Genomic DNA, 15,431 nt, shown 5'->3' with positions numbered 1-15,431 from the left:
ATAAAACACTGCACCTTTCCCACCACTGACAACTCCAATACCTTGAGATCTGCTATATTACATGGCCCAAGTGGAAAAACTTTATACAGTAGCCTGGACCTGCTCACTCAAAACTGGCACCTTTCTATGTCACATTTGTATGTTTGGAATGCATTGCTTCCGCAAACCAAAGAGACTTACCAGTTACATCTCTACTTTGGGATAACAAATGCAAAATACACCGATTTTATTTTTACTTTAAGGAAGATATACCTTGTCACACTTTTGACCACTGAGTCCCTGAAAATTTTCTCGTGTCAAATCCTTGAATCTCCATAGGATTTATCATCAATACTCTGGAACACGGGGCTGGGGATCTAGCTCAGCAACAAAGCGCCTGCCTGGCAAGCACAAGGTTGTGAGTTCGGTTCCTGGTACCGGAGAAAAACCAAAAAAAAAAAAAAAAAAAATACTCTGGAACACCATGACCTTTAGTGTATTAGCCCCTTCTTGTTCATCCTGAACAAAATCAGCTTGATGCCATCAGCACAATCTATCAGCGGGCTATCCCACAATCCAAATCTGTTCAAACCTGAGGTGCTTGATGAAGGGCCAGGGAATACAGAATGGGCAGTAGAAAAAGATAGTTAGAAATAGCAGCTATGAACACATACCACTTACAGAAACAAGGATTGTAATTGTCATCATTATTTCTTTTCTATTTTAATATTGTTTGCATATATACACCTATATTAAGCAGATGTCTTTGTTTTCTTTATTTGTAATATAATGTGCATTGACATACTATTAGCACGTAAGCATTGTTAAATCTACGTTGTGATATTTAAGTTATAGAATGTCAGGAGAAATGTAAGCAAGCATCACCAAAAGAAAAACTTTGTCATTTGTTCTGGGGAGGGAATTAGTTTGTTTTCCTTTACCCAAGATAGTTGTTTCATGTTGGGCACAATTATGGACTTACAATTGCATGTGGAGATTAAGTATGGTGTAAAGAGATATGTCTGGTTGTCAAATTGGCAAGGGGCAGATTATGATCATGACATGTCAGACTGACTTGAGTAAGAGCCCCCTAGCAAATTAGTAAAGTTATTGACGTGTCTGTAGGCCAGCAAACTGAGTGGGAAAGATCCACTCCAGCTGTGGGTGGCACCAACCAATACGCTGATAGCCTAGCAAGTATTGTTCCACTGAGCTACAGCCCCAGCCCCCCTGACTCTCACTTTTAAATGAAATAACAAAGAATGTAGACACCATATCAATCACCACATACTATGTGGCAAGGCATGATTAACCTGCTTTACCCATTACACAATTTCCAGCAAAGCAGCTGTAATTGGAGCCATTAACTGTTTGACCTTGAACTCCTAAATGTTCTGATAGGTACCCAGTCTTGATATTGTTTAATTCTAGGACACTTACTGCTTAGCAGACATTCTAGAAATGTTTTTATAAGTGAATTAGTAGAGTGTAAAGTTCAAGAAGATATCTGTGAATTTAGGTTGATTTAAATGACCTGACCCTAGCTCATGGGGCTATTATAAAAGTCAAATGAATTACTAAATAGAAAAGGTTTACAATGATGGCTGGCACATAAGCACTCACTAAATCTTAGCAATTTATTTTTCCAAATCATAGATAATCATCCGATATGATAGAGAGATGTGACATTACACTAATTCCTTGATCAAAGGTTTAAACGAAATATGAGAGATATACATCACTCTTAAAGTGAAAGCACCTGGAATAGTTTTCCTGATGGTGCCAGGTTTCCAAGAAAAACTCCAAAGCAAAATAACTGTAAAGCTGGAAAGAAGCTGGGAATGACGGTGGTACGTGCCTGTAAGCCCAGCGCTGTGCAAAGTTGAGGCTGGAAAATTGCAAGCTCAATCCCATCCTGCACAACTTAGTGAGACCCTGTCTTTAAAGAGAGAGCAGGAGGGAGAGGAGGAGGAGGGCAGGGGAGAAAAGGGGAAGGTAGAGAGGAGGGAAGGGAAGGGAGGGTGATGGAAGGGAAGGATGAGGGGAGGGAATAGGAGAGGAGACAAAGGGAAGGGAAGGGGGAGGGGAGAGGGAGGAGAGGGGAAAATTACTTATAGATACAGACATCTAACCTAATGAGCAAAAAAGGTGGTTACCATGAGTCAGTTCACTACAGCACTATTTTTAATAAAACTTCATATAATCTCAAAGTTGAAATTCTTGACAAATGCTTTTGATAATAATAATATAAGCCATAACCTTGAAATAAAATTATTGTATTTGTGCTCACTAATCATTTCACAAAATGACACTTTCTGCTACCTAAATGTCTGTTTCTATATAAAAACAATTAAATAAATTGTACATTCACATTTTTTAATCTCTCACATAGGTCAGTATAAGAATAGGTACAAGAAAATAAAAGGCTATAATGACAGACCACACATACATTTCTAGTCTTCATTAGGACCAATATTTTTCTTCTTGCATAATACTGTGCTTTGAAAGGATCCAAAGCTGTTGTCATCTGGCATGAGGTTGGAGATCCCATTTTAAATGATATTGATAACTGTCAGGTTATGCCAAGTCTCATAAAACTTTCCCAGCAATTGTCACAGTCAGAGCTATGAAATAATTCCAAGGTCACTAAGCATGAATTCACATTTGCTGCTTTCAAGAGAGCTAGCAATGGGGTCATTGGACGAGATCTAAACATGACTTCTTTCATTTAAAAAAAAAAAAGGCTAAGCCACCATAACAAGTCTCCCACTCTGTTATAAATATGCCACCTCACAACTAGGCTTAGGTGACCTCAGAATTTAAGAAATCGCTCTATTGCTTTTTTGTCAATATCTCTTTGTTATGGAGCCTTCTGGAACAGTCACCAGATTGAATTTATTCTGCTAGAGAGTCAGTTGCTTACTAGCACTTTTGACATCCAGCTGGTATAAGACAAAGGCGAAACCAGGGATAACTCCCAAGTGTAACCAGTGGAAACTCTCTTTTGCTGAAGGACTCTAGTCTACTGGGCTTTGAGCCAGAGCTTGTGTTCTTTCGCAATATCTCAATACTGCTATGGCCTTTTCTATAACCCTTGTAAGTCAAGTCACCAGAGAGGCCAAGAGTTAAACTGGCTGTACAGCCTGAACTGGGAAGTTTGGAAGTGAATCCGAATGGATCAATAGCCTGGACCTGTTACATGAATAAACAGAGGCATTCAGGCTTGGGATCCTATAAAGTTAAATCAATATTAGTTATAGAGGAAATCCTGTTTATTCTTTCTTCTGTTGTAGTTGCTTTTTAGAAAGAACTCAAGAAAAGCTTTTCAGTAGCCATAAAGCAAAAGACAAAACAAAACAAAACAAAACAAAAAAAAAAACTACACAAAACACACACAGAGTATTTGTAACCAAATAAAAAGCCAATCATTGTTGTCTTTGCTATTAGGTACATGAGAATTACAAGTTCTTGCCCAATAATGTTGAACTATAAAACTTAAAGTACCTCAATTCGTGATATGGGAGACACTCATCTAGGTTCTGATGCTATGTAGCCACTTTGTCACGATTATGAAGGTAAAAATAAATGATCTTTATTAAAACCCTTTAGTTCTGCTTATTTGGGGCAAATTTCTCTCAGTAGTCATTGCCTAAAAATTACATATCACGAAGTCTGAGTAATCCAGTGTTTAAACTTCTAAGGCTCTAAAACAATGATTTCCAACCTCTTTGAAGTTGTGACACCCTATTTTGTTTGTTAGATTTCACAACTTATTCCTCCTGTCATGTCAATCCCATATACCCACGGGAAAAAATTAATCTATTATTTATATTTTGAACATTTAAATGAACTTAACTTAATATTATTTTGCTTCAGCATTTTGTTTGTTGGTTTATTTTCCTTTATTGTTACCTCTTTTTGAAGTCTAATCCATCATAAAGCTTAAGTCAGAATTATCCTCTCCTCCTGCTCTATTCTTTTAGCTCTTCATGTAAATCTACAGTCTGCCAAAAAAAATGTACACCCCTTGAGGAAAAGAAGAATAGCATGATGTTTTTTTCAACAGATGGTGTTACCCTCATATGGGGGACCCTAGAGGATGTCGCATATTTCAGAAAGCCCACTGCTGGCCCTTAGAGGAGAAATTGAAAATGCATGTGCATCTCAATGGTCAAGGTTACCCAAGCAGCAATAATAAGTGTCTGACGGCTAATGGCCACTACTCTGAGCACCTTTTGTAACTGTAGAGGCCAAAGGTAACTTGTATAAATCTCATGATGTTTCAACAAATTTAGTATTACAATATTTATACAAGTTTTTCTTTTCCTGAAGTGCGCATACATTTTTTGGCTTACTCTGTATATTACACCATTTTAACATCACATTTTTGTGGTTAACCTTAAATATTTATTGTTGTCTTAAATGTAAAAATTCATTTTTTTCCAGAATTTCTAATACAGTGCTTAATACAGATGGAGATTCAATAAATATTAGTTGAATGAATTAATTAATGAATGAGCAATGGCCTTGGAGGCAGAAACATACCTACATGATGTCAAAAATACCAGCTAGAGAATCACTGTTCCAGTAGTTTAAAGATATACCCAGGTAAGATCTTCTATTCAAATCTAATGAGAGAATGGTTTCAAAAACAGTTTTTAACTGTGAAATTCTATATAGTGAGAAAATATCACCGTTGCTTACTACTTAGTAGCCTTCAGAGGATAGTTTCTGAATTTATGAATCAACAATCAGTGAACACAAGAATGCTTTTGCTTCATTGGAATAGGAAAACCATGTAAAGATTAGTAAATGAAAGCAACTTGACAAAAATTGTCCTCTAACATATTAGGACAATTGGGGCTTGCTGAAGCTTTCTGAAATACTTAATTCTATGTCCTGATCAAAACTGACAATTTTTAGGTGCTTGTGATTTGAATAATTCTATACAGTAGTCCCAGAAATATGTTTCCTGGTTCCAAATATGTATGCTTAATTGGTCAAGGAAACATGCTACATTTGGATAACTCTACTGAGAGACTAAAATAACTGACAAAGTTTGTAGTGACCATTGATAGTAAGCTTCAGTGATTCTGAAAGAGGCAATAAAAATATCAGGGCAATTTGACAAGCTTGTGTGGTTGAAATAGATGTTAGAGGTAGCCAAAGTTCACAAATTATGTCAATGAAGCTGAATTCCATTAAGTCAATAAGTAACTAAGGAAATAGTTAATTGAGATACAATCTCAAACTAGAAAAACAGGATAAATCAAAGAAGATAGAGTAATAATCACATTTCTCGATAGTCACATGCTATCAGATGGCAGAATCTGATGTCTAAAAGATAAATCAGACATATTTCAAAAGTAGAAAAGTAGGCCATGGGCAAGGGTATGAATAAGTCTATAAAAGTGGTCAAATGGGAATCTTTCTGAACAGCAGATGATGTCCTCACAGAGGGGAATTTCCTAAAACCAATTAGAACGAGTTCCTACACTGCAAGCATAATCTGCCTGAAGTCGCACAGCTAATAAGTTGCAAAATGGGTTTCCAAAACCAAGTTGACATCAAAGCCCATGTCCTCCGTACTGCCAAATGAGGGATAATCAAGTTATGTGTCACACTGTCAGGTTGTGTTTTTTCTTGTACCTGCTCTAAATCTAGTCTCTGGAGAGTCATGAATCAGGGCAACAGAAACAACAGTAATCTTTGTGCTTGTCCACCTCAAATTTATATCCAAATAATTGGATTTCTGAATTGAAACCAAGTAGTTGAAGTTCTGAAGCAACTAATCTATTTCTCACCTAACTACTAATCTTAGGGTGCACTATATTCTCTGTATTAGATGAATGGATAAAGAAAATATGGCATATATACACAAAAGGTATATACAGCCATAAAGAAGAATGAAATCATTTCCAGGACAATGGATAGAACCAGAGGCCATCATGTTAAGCAAAATAAGCCAGTCTCATAAAGTTAAAAAGCACATATTTTCTCTTATCTAAGCAAATTTTAAGTGAGTAAATAAAGGACATATGACAAGAAACTAGAAGGTAGACTTTTAGATATTAGGAAATGGATCAGGGGGAAGAAGAAGAAAGGGAGAGAAATAACGGGGATGAAATTAGTCACAATATGTAATATACATCTACATATGTAATTAGTCAAAATATGTAATATACATACCAAAATACCAAAATGAACCTTATTATTTCATATTACTAATATATACAATTAGAAATTCTTCTCTCTCTTTTCTGAGAACTGGAGAGAAATATCTATTTATCCATTATTTTGTTTACCAAGCAATTATTGAATAACTGTCATATGTCAGTAGCTGGAGACAGCGATTAATAGAAAAAGATTCCTGCTATTAAGAAGCACATAGTGTCTGAGAAAGGAAAGAGGAAGTAGAGACAGACAGGCCAGTAATTATAATACAATGAACAATGTAGCACTGCTATTGGGAACTTTAAAAGTAGTAAATATAGGGATGTTCATTGGGAGAAAATCTCTCTTCCAAAGTGCTGATTTTTCTTTCTCAGTGGAAAGGGCTCCACTAGTGCAGTATATCCAAACTTCCTGTACCCCTCAACACTTCCATTCCTAAAGAATGAGAGATTACTTAATCTGTTGGATGAATGTAAAGGAAAGTGTGCATATAACACAACCCCTTGAACTTCTGTCTGTCTCCCTCCCTTCCTCTCTCCTCCTCCTTCTTCTTATTCTCTCTCTTTCTCACTCTGCTCTGCAGCCTGCCTGCAAAATATTGATTTCTTGTTCCATACCTTAAGTTTTCTAGAGGCAGACTCCATGTAAGGAAACCTACAGAAGTTCAGCACTGTCTGTGCCTAGGAGTTCACTCTCAGGAATCCTTCTTCTTCATATAAGCTACATTTTCCAACAGCCATTTGATCTGTAATAAATGCATTACTTCTCAAAAGACAGTGTAGGGGCTGGGGATTTAGCTCAGTGGCACAGTGCCTGCCTGGCAAGTGCAAGGTCATGAGTTCAATTCCTGGTACTGGAAAAAAAACCTTTCAAAAGGCAGTGTAATATAGTAGCTAGATGCATAAATTCTGAAATCAAACTGGTTTATACTCTGAGTTTGTCACTCAATAGCCATATGACTTTGAGCAAATTGCATAATTTCTCTGTGTTTCAATTCTTTACCTACAAAATAGGACTGATAGTATCTATGCTGGGTTGTTGTGACGAATGAGTTAATATATATAAGGCACTTAGAATAATGCCCTGCACAAAAATGAGTGCTTTGTACATCTACACTATCATTACTATTATCATTACCTATCTGTCTGTTTTAATCTTTTATTTTTCAATTTATACAAAATCCAGGCAGAAAGGAGAAGTGCTATTTACTGGGATCCTCATTCTCACCTCAAACAATCTTAGAAGTTTGAGAAGCCTCACTCAAGTCTTAGAGCCATTATCTTCTTACTTATAGTTCGTGGCTCCTTGCTAGATGAAATTAGAAAGACTCTATCAATAGATGACAAATGCCAGGCCAAGCATCTCAGACTTTAGCTGAAACTGGATTGACATTGATTCTTTTGACCTCTAAACCTGCAGGCAACTCTTTACTTGATTCTCAAAGGTTCTGGTGTCCCTCAGATTATCTATATATTCTACAGGTCTCTCCTTGCCCAGGCCCCTGCACATCCTACCTTTGTTTTTGCAGAGCCCACCTAGGAATAGAAGGTTCTTTTCCACCCACCCACAACAATTCTTACCTTTGATTCAGACTTCAGGTAAGCCACAATATTTGGGATATAATGTGTTATGTACAGTTAAGAGGTATCTCTAAATGGAACTACAAGAGTGAAGCAGTTAGGATAGGAAATAGATGGTGTACTTAAAAGGAGTGATTAAAGAGAGTTTAATACAAGATTTATTTGCAAAGGTGTAGGCAGAGTTGGGGATAATGAAGCATCAATACTGAGAAATTGTTCCTACCCTTAGGCCCGAAGAACCAAAGGAAAGGAGTTACTACCAAAATCAAGAAAGAAAGCTATAGAAGAGGGTTACCTGAATGGAACTCTATTTTAATAGGTTGGCCTGTGACAACTCAAGGCCTGGAAGACAGGAAGGCATAGAAATAGTCGCATAGTATTGCTCCTTTGTATCATTGGTACTTATTCCAGAGCCTCTCATTGTTTGACCATACCAGAAAGCTGGAGGGCAAGTAAATTTGAATAATGTTGGGCCTTAAAGGACAAGGGCAAGAAGAAAATGATGGTGAGGGGATCTCAAAACAAGCCAAGGACAGCCCAGTACAATAAGCAAATGTACTAACTTCCTGCTGATTTAAAAGACTTTTTAGGACAACCCATTTGGGACCCTTCCTGTCTGTCAGGAGCTATTCCATTTCCCCATTCCTATTCCTCAATAAATTTTCCTACTCGGGGCTGGGGATTTAGCTCAGCGGCAAAAGCGCCTGCCTGGCAAGTGCAAGGTCGTGAGTTCAGTTCCTGGTACCGGAGAAAAACCAAAAAAAATAAATAAATAAATAAATTTTCCTACTCTTAAAAAAAACAAAAAACAAAAAACAAGACTTTTTAGAGAAGATAAGACTGAGTTAAGGATTAAAAAACAAGTAGAGGGTTCACCAAGTGCACAAGAGAGTAATGACATTTCAGGCAAAAGGATTACATATAGTAGTTAGAGCCAGATTAAGGGTTGTGAATGCCATGCTAGGGTGACTGGATTCAATCCTGTAATGAATAAGGATCCATTCAATGATTTTCAGAGAAAGAGAAAGAGAGAGAGTTAATTTATTTTTTATTCATATATGTTTGTTACATATATTGAATACATTCATCATGGGAAATTGGTATAAAAGATAACACCAATGGTAGCATAAAAGCTGGGCTAGAGCACTGAGTATCTAGAAGCAGGAAGATCATGTTACAGATCTTTGTGATATTCCAGGCAAGATGAAATGCTAAAGCAGTAGCAACGATTCCAGACCTATTTTGAAGATAGAATTAACAGAACTTGATGACCCAAATACTATCAGGAGTCCCAGAACTGGCAAGATCTAGATGTGTATCCAATTTCCAATTTAAAAAACGGAGTAAATGGTGGTAATATTAATCAGAAGGGATCATTCAATGAGATAGGTTTGTGGGAGACTACCTGGATTTCAGTTTTATACATATAGAGTTGGTAATGCCTATGGAGCACTAGCTGAGAAATGTCTCATTGTCAGTGGGTAATAGATTCTTGACAAGACTGTGGAAAGAGATTTAAGATAGTTATACTACTAATTTCTCTTAGTTCATTGAAAAGAAAGGATTCTGCCAATATTGCTTGAACAATTAAATGCCGATAGCTGTACTCGAGTAACTAATCTAAAGACAGCAATACATAATGTATTAACCATTGTTACCCTCCTATTACCTTGTTTTGAAATGTTGTTTTATTTTTTTTCTCTTTAAAATAAAAAAAAAAAAAAGACTGTGGAGAGAGACCTAGTATCCAGATATACAGTCTGGACGACAACTTATTTTTTGTAGCCTACATAAAACATACCCATCATATTTTTCTCAACCTCTGTAACTCACTAACAAAGGAAAAAATGTGACTCATCATATAATGAAATAAGCCACAAGAGGAGTCAGAAACAAATCTACTACTGCTGTTCCTTACCATGGGAAGAGTTTTTTCATTTGTTTGTTAGTAATAGAAACTCATAACTCAGAATGGCATGATAGTGCTAGAGTGTTCTTTAAAAAGCAAACAAACAACTCTTAGTTTTGAAAAATGAATGCTGCTTGCTCTTTAGATTTAAACTCATTCTTTTTGTAAATAAAAAACCCAAGTTTCCCATAGAAGTTTCATTTTATTATATAAACTCATATTCCAATGACAGTTTGAGGCATTTGAACAAGATTCTTTCCTTTATAGAAGGTACAAAATAAATATTTACTAGAGGAAATGAATGAATGAGTAGGCAGCTAGATAAATGAAAGGCATAGATTATATGATGGTATATTAATTTTGTTGTAAACTTGATATATACCTAAACATATGTAAGAAACATAACTGAGAGAGAAATACAAACTGTTTAGTTTTGCTCTATCAGTGGAAGAGAACAGAACTGTTGAGCTGACTGCCAGTTTCTTCTTTGAGTCCAGCTGCCTCAGGCACTACAGAAGAATTGAAATAGTTTTCTTTTAAGTTCTTGCTGGGTTAAATTATCAGTAGGTTCTAGAAGGTCTCGCAACTTGAGTTCTTTCGTGTAATTCCCAGCATAATTATTTTTGAACCTTAAAAATGTAGTTTTGATTATCTGAAACCAATGGAAGTCTGCCATTAGCAGTGCATAAGTACAAGTAGAACAAATTCATCACCACCACCTAGCTTTACACATGACCATTGTATGACTTCATATGCCTATTAAGAATTGCATGGGACTGTGGGTATGGCTCACCAGTAGATCACTTACCTGGCATGTGCAAGACCCTGGGTTTGATCCCCAGCACCACCAAAAAAAAAAAAAGTACCAACCTATGTTCTGTTCAAATCCCCTTTTCAGATTTTTATTCAAAATAACCTTTTAAAAACTGTGTTTGTATGTATAAAAGGTATTGTGGAATAGAAAGAAAATGTTCAAATGGGGTGGGGAACAAGAGAGAGGTGAGGAGGAAAGGAAAGTTAAAAAAAAGTGAGAAAGAAAGGAAAACATGGAAGCAGAGCTTTTGTAAATGGGGACGGCAGGAGGGTAGAGGAATGGAGAGAAAAGACTCAAGTTATATCATGCACAGGTACAAATTCCCTATGATGGATGTGATCACTATGTATATCTAAAATGTATCAAGAAAATCTGATTTTAAAAAGCCTGTGCTTTGTGCATTTCTCCATCTTGTGACATTTACAATGAGTCACCAGTGCATTACATATCCATAGCCCTTTCCTACCTGCATCTTGATGTAGTTTCTTTATCTTCAGTTAGCAACATCAGCACTACACCTAGGCATCTGCCAGCTCCCCTACACCATAAGTGGGAAGATTTCTTCCCAATTTCTGCCTCTCTAAGGAAAGAAGTATAGCTACCTGGAGTCTAAAGAAGACTGGACCTCAAGCTCAGTCGTGATAAGGCCCAGGCACCCACAGATCATTTATCTCTGGGTAAACACAACCTACTTCTAAATGAGTGAGTTAAAGGTAACAGGAAGACACAGGAAGACTGGAAATCCTTGACAAATTTTAAACTTTTGTTGAATACTTTCTCAGTTTTATTATACAATTTTTCTTTAATGAGTATTAACTGCTTGTATAATAGAATAAAGTCTCAATATTTTGTTTGTGTTTTAACGTAAGCAGTTTTGTACAATATCATATCCTTATATATGTGGATTCCACATTTTTGGATTCAACAAAATGTAGATCAAAAATATTTGAAGAGCCAGGCATGGTGGCACGTGCCTGTAATCCCAGCACTTGGGAGGCTGAGGCAGGAGGATTGCTGCAAGTTTGAGACCAGCCTGGGCTACAAAGTGAGCTCAAGGACAGCCAGAACTGCACAGGGACGCCCTGTCTCAAAAGACAAAAAAAAAAAAAATTGAAAAGAAAATACGTCTGCACTGAGCGTATTCAGATTTTTCCTTGTCATTATGCCCTAAACAATACAGTATAACTATTTGCATAGCATTTCCTTTGTGTTAAGTATTATAAGGAATCTAGAGATGATTTAAAGCATATAGGAAGATGTGCATAGCTTACACGCAAATCCCGCCAGTTAGACAGGACATCTGAGCCTCTTGGATTTTGGTATCCAAGGAAGGTCTCAGAATCAGTGTCTCTTTAATACTGAGGGACAACTATATGTGTTATGTATGCATATGCATGTGTGTGTGATCATATTTATAATTTAATGAAAGTAAGAAAATGCTTATGAATAAGTACATAATTCAATTTTAACATCTTGTAAAAAATTGTTAGTTACAATACAGAATGTTTAAATACTAATTGTGTATTTGTGTTGCTCTAGTTAGCAAAAATTGAAACGAATTTTGGTCTGGTTGTTTTTCTATGACACAACTGGGTGAAAAGCAGAACAACACAGAAGTTTCATAATGAAACTACAAACCACATTAGCCTTGTCTATTGTCAGGTTTTGTTACATTCCCTCTAACTCAACCCAGACTCCCTGAGGTTGGCTAATAGGGCAAAGTTTGAATCAAAACCATGCTTAGAATTGTAAGGGACACATTTGGAATTCTGGGGGACACCAAAAGAAATGTCACTTTTTTTCCTCCAGATGTGGAAAGTCTGTTACTTTCAATGTTTATTCAAATTCTAAATTCAGCACAACAAATAAAGACAATCGAGGTATTTATGTTTAAGACTTCCTTAAAGAAGGGACAAGTTAGGAAGGAGGATGAAAAAAGGGGACAGAGAGGAGGAGGGAAGGAAGGAAGGAAGGAGGGAGTGGAAGGGAGGGGAAGGGAAGGAAAGAGAGAAGGAGGGAGAGGTGTCATAACCAAAGATTAGGTTTAATCTAATTCTGTGGCCCTGATATCCAAGAAGGCTATATGTCTGAGGGAGATTGTGTTCAAGGATGATGATTAAAATGATTTAAAGCACAGAGTCTTACTCTAAGGGAAAAAATCTAACGTAGTAGAACATACTTGGTTACTCTGCCTCTACCATTTATACTTTTCCACTACTTTAGCTGTCTGTAAAACAACAAACTATAAAATAATTTTCATCTCAATTTCTCAGTTATTTTGCTTATGTAATACTCAGCATTTATTGAATAATAACTTCATTTTAGGGACTGTGCTAAGTATGTTATATACTGTATTGTTATAGGTTAACACTTATTCCTCACTCCTGGTATTTCCTTCCATATGGGATAGCACCCACCACTACAGTTACTAATTGCCAAGAAAAGAGGACAGACGTGGATGCATACAGAATGAGGAACACACGATGAAGATCAAATATAACTGAAGCGCTTTCCCTTTTCTGTCCTCCTTTAGATACTCCCGCCTGCAGAGCACATGTGTTTGTCCGCTCTCAGCAAAGCCAGTAGCAAAGTGGTAATGGCCTTGGCCCTTCATGGCTGGGAAAGACAAGTGGAATCCAGACCTGGGTGCAATGCTGATCCACAAGAAGACTGTGAGGAATACTGCAGCTTAGGAAGGTTAAGGTTATAAGTTTGTTTTTAATAAACACAAAATGCATAGATTTTACATATTTCACTCTGGGAGACCCCACAAGGAAAAACCTAGAAGTGTGTGTGTGTGTGTGTGTGTGTGTGTGTGTGTGTGTTTTAAAAAAGCATGTTGGACCAGAAAACCAAAAGAAAAAGAAAAATGTCTGTATAAAAAAGCAAAGGTGATACTCAAAGCCAGCAAATAGTACTAGCTTTATCATAGGCACAGAAAGAAAGGGACCAAACTAAATTATAGTGTCTTTTGTTATAAACTCAGATTAGTCTTTCTGAAAAATAGTTATGGAACAGAGGAGAGAAATATAATACTAGAGGCTTACCCCTTTGCTGCAGAGAAATACATAGCAGAAAGAAGAGATTCTCAAGACTTGTAATAGTCAAAGTGAGGAAAAGACAAGATCTTGAGTAATGCACAATATAGGTATAGAAATACACTAGGCCTACAGAAGAACAGGTTTCAAAAGCAAGTGTTATGACTTGTGTTTAGAGTCCCTCTAAAGGTTCATGTGGTCATAGGTGAGGCTTTTTCAGAGGTAACTGGATCTGGTGTGTGATGCTGGAATTGATTCATGGTGCCATGCTAGAATCAAGGGCACTAGGATTAAGGGTATGCATACTACCCGCCCTAAGTAGCATGGATAAGATATAAGGGATAGAAGAGTTGTGGTCATCTTCTTGTTGCTTTGCTGCCTTCTTCCTGCCATGAACTGTTTCTCTTCTGTGATGCTACTCTTCCTTAGAGCCAGCTGATTATGGACTGAAACCTCTACAAACTGTGAGCTAAATAAACCTTTCCTCCTTTAACTTTGGGTGTTGGGAATTTTGTCTCAGCAATGAGAAGAGTAACTAAAACAACAGGCTTAATTCAGGACCCTGCTGACTTAAATTCTAGGACTGAATAACAACTGTAAGAAATAGGAGGAAGGCATCTATGGAAACAGGTGTCTCAGGCTATAGTAGGAGTGTCACCTATGGCACAGGTTTAAAGCAATTGGTCCTAAGACATGGAGGCCATTGCACTAGATAAAGCTCCATATTTTAGCGTACGTGCCAAAAACATGGTACCCTATGGGAAAATAGGAATTAAGAAATTTAGAATATGTTAGATAAGAAGGAAAGGCACTTAGAGCAAAACCTGTTGGCTGTGGCCACCATAACGTGAGGACTGAAAACCTCGGAAGCCAGAAATATCACAGATGCCACCCTCTGAGAAGGGAGAGCGTATGCAGCAGTGGCTCTTCCTCCCAGATTGGAAGTGAGAGACTAATTATTTGATGGGTGATTTCTCAATTGAATTTAAGCTCGTAGTTTCTTGACTCAGAAAATTGGAAGTGACTGACATCAAACTATTCAGGAACTGAACCACTTGTCATCTCACTGCTATCACCCTCGTCCAAATCACAATCATTTCTTTCCTCGATTATTGCAACAGCTTCTCAAATAATCCTCCTGCTTCTACACTGAGCTCCTTAAAGTCTTTTCTTAAGAGGGCATCAGGAGTGATCACTCCGTACATCTTATAGGAATAGCTCCCACTTAGGGAGAGCCACAAGTTCAACACTACTTGATGTATGACGGGAGTTCCATATTGGCAAACCTACTGCTGCCACACATCAAAGCCAAATCCTCAATCTGCCATTAGCAGTGTTTAGTGGATGGTATTTTTATCACCATAAGAAACTTTCTGATACCCTATAGCACCTCTGTCTTTGTCCAAATTGAGATTCTTGAACATTTGCCGATTAACAAAACTTCTGTAATGGCATCATCTGTCATTGACAGATTTGTCTGGATTCTCTGTAAAGCACTGATTTATACAATAATTTGAACATTTTCTTTGAAGTTATTTTATAAAAATGAATGAAACACAAAAAATAAGTACTAATAGTAAAACAAAATGGAAGTTATTAAGCATGTTAAAGGCAGGAAACATTCAGCCTCATTAAATTATTCTTAGACTTAAACTGGTCAACTATTTAGTTTAAAATTCAAGGAACACCAGGTTTCAGAAAAAAACAATAAAATTCAAGGAACAAATTTAAAGTATTTGTATAAAATTCAGACATGTAGTGACAGAGAAAATAGATCCACACAATTATGAATTGGAAATAAGTATCAAGAAATATTTCAGAGACTGAAATACAAAGGGAAACTTCATTTCCATAGCATGGATATAGTATGTGGCTTGATTTCTTTATAAGAAAAAAACTCCTAATGATTAACTTTCTCTTGAGAAAGTCAATATACA

General features: G+C 36.8%; 1 long non-coding RNA gene across 3 annotated transcripts in view; it reads left to right on the top strand.

The window, feature by feature from the left end:
• The first annotated feature begins 4,430 nt into the window (after positions 1–4,430).
• Positions 4,431–15,431, top strand: part of LOC102023798 — a 28,223-nt gene continuing 17,222 nt past the window's right edge. The window contains exons 1-2 of one of the 3 annotated variants that reach the window (XR_260213.2): positions 4,431–4,587; positions 12,990–13,159. This is a non-coding gene — a long non-coding RNA (uncharacterized LOC102023798). Of the gene's footprint in view, positions 4,588–7,691; positions 7,752–12,976; positions 13,160–15,431 lie in introns of those variants that run through there. The other 2 variants (XR_260214.2, XR_001233139.1) reach the window with 2 other exon arrangements.

The sequence above is a fragment of the Chinchilla lanigera genome, unplaced genomic scaffold (genome assembly GCF_000276665.1).
Source record: "Chinchilla lanigera isolate Chin_1 unplaced genomic scaffold, ChiLan1.0 scaffold00013, whole genome shotgun sequence".
Lineage (NCBI taxonomy): Eukaryota > Metazoa > Chordata > Mammalia > Rodentia > Chinchillidae > Chinchilla > Chinchilla lanigera.
The sequence above is the reverse complement of the archived record's forward strand: the minus strand, read 5'-3'. Positions and strand labels throughout refer to the sequence as shown.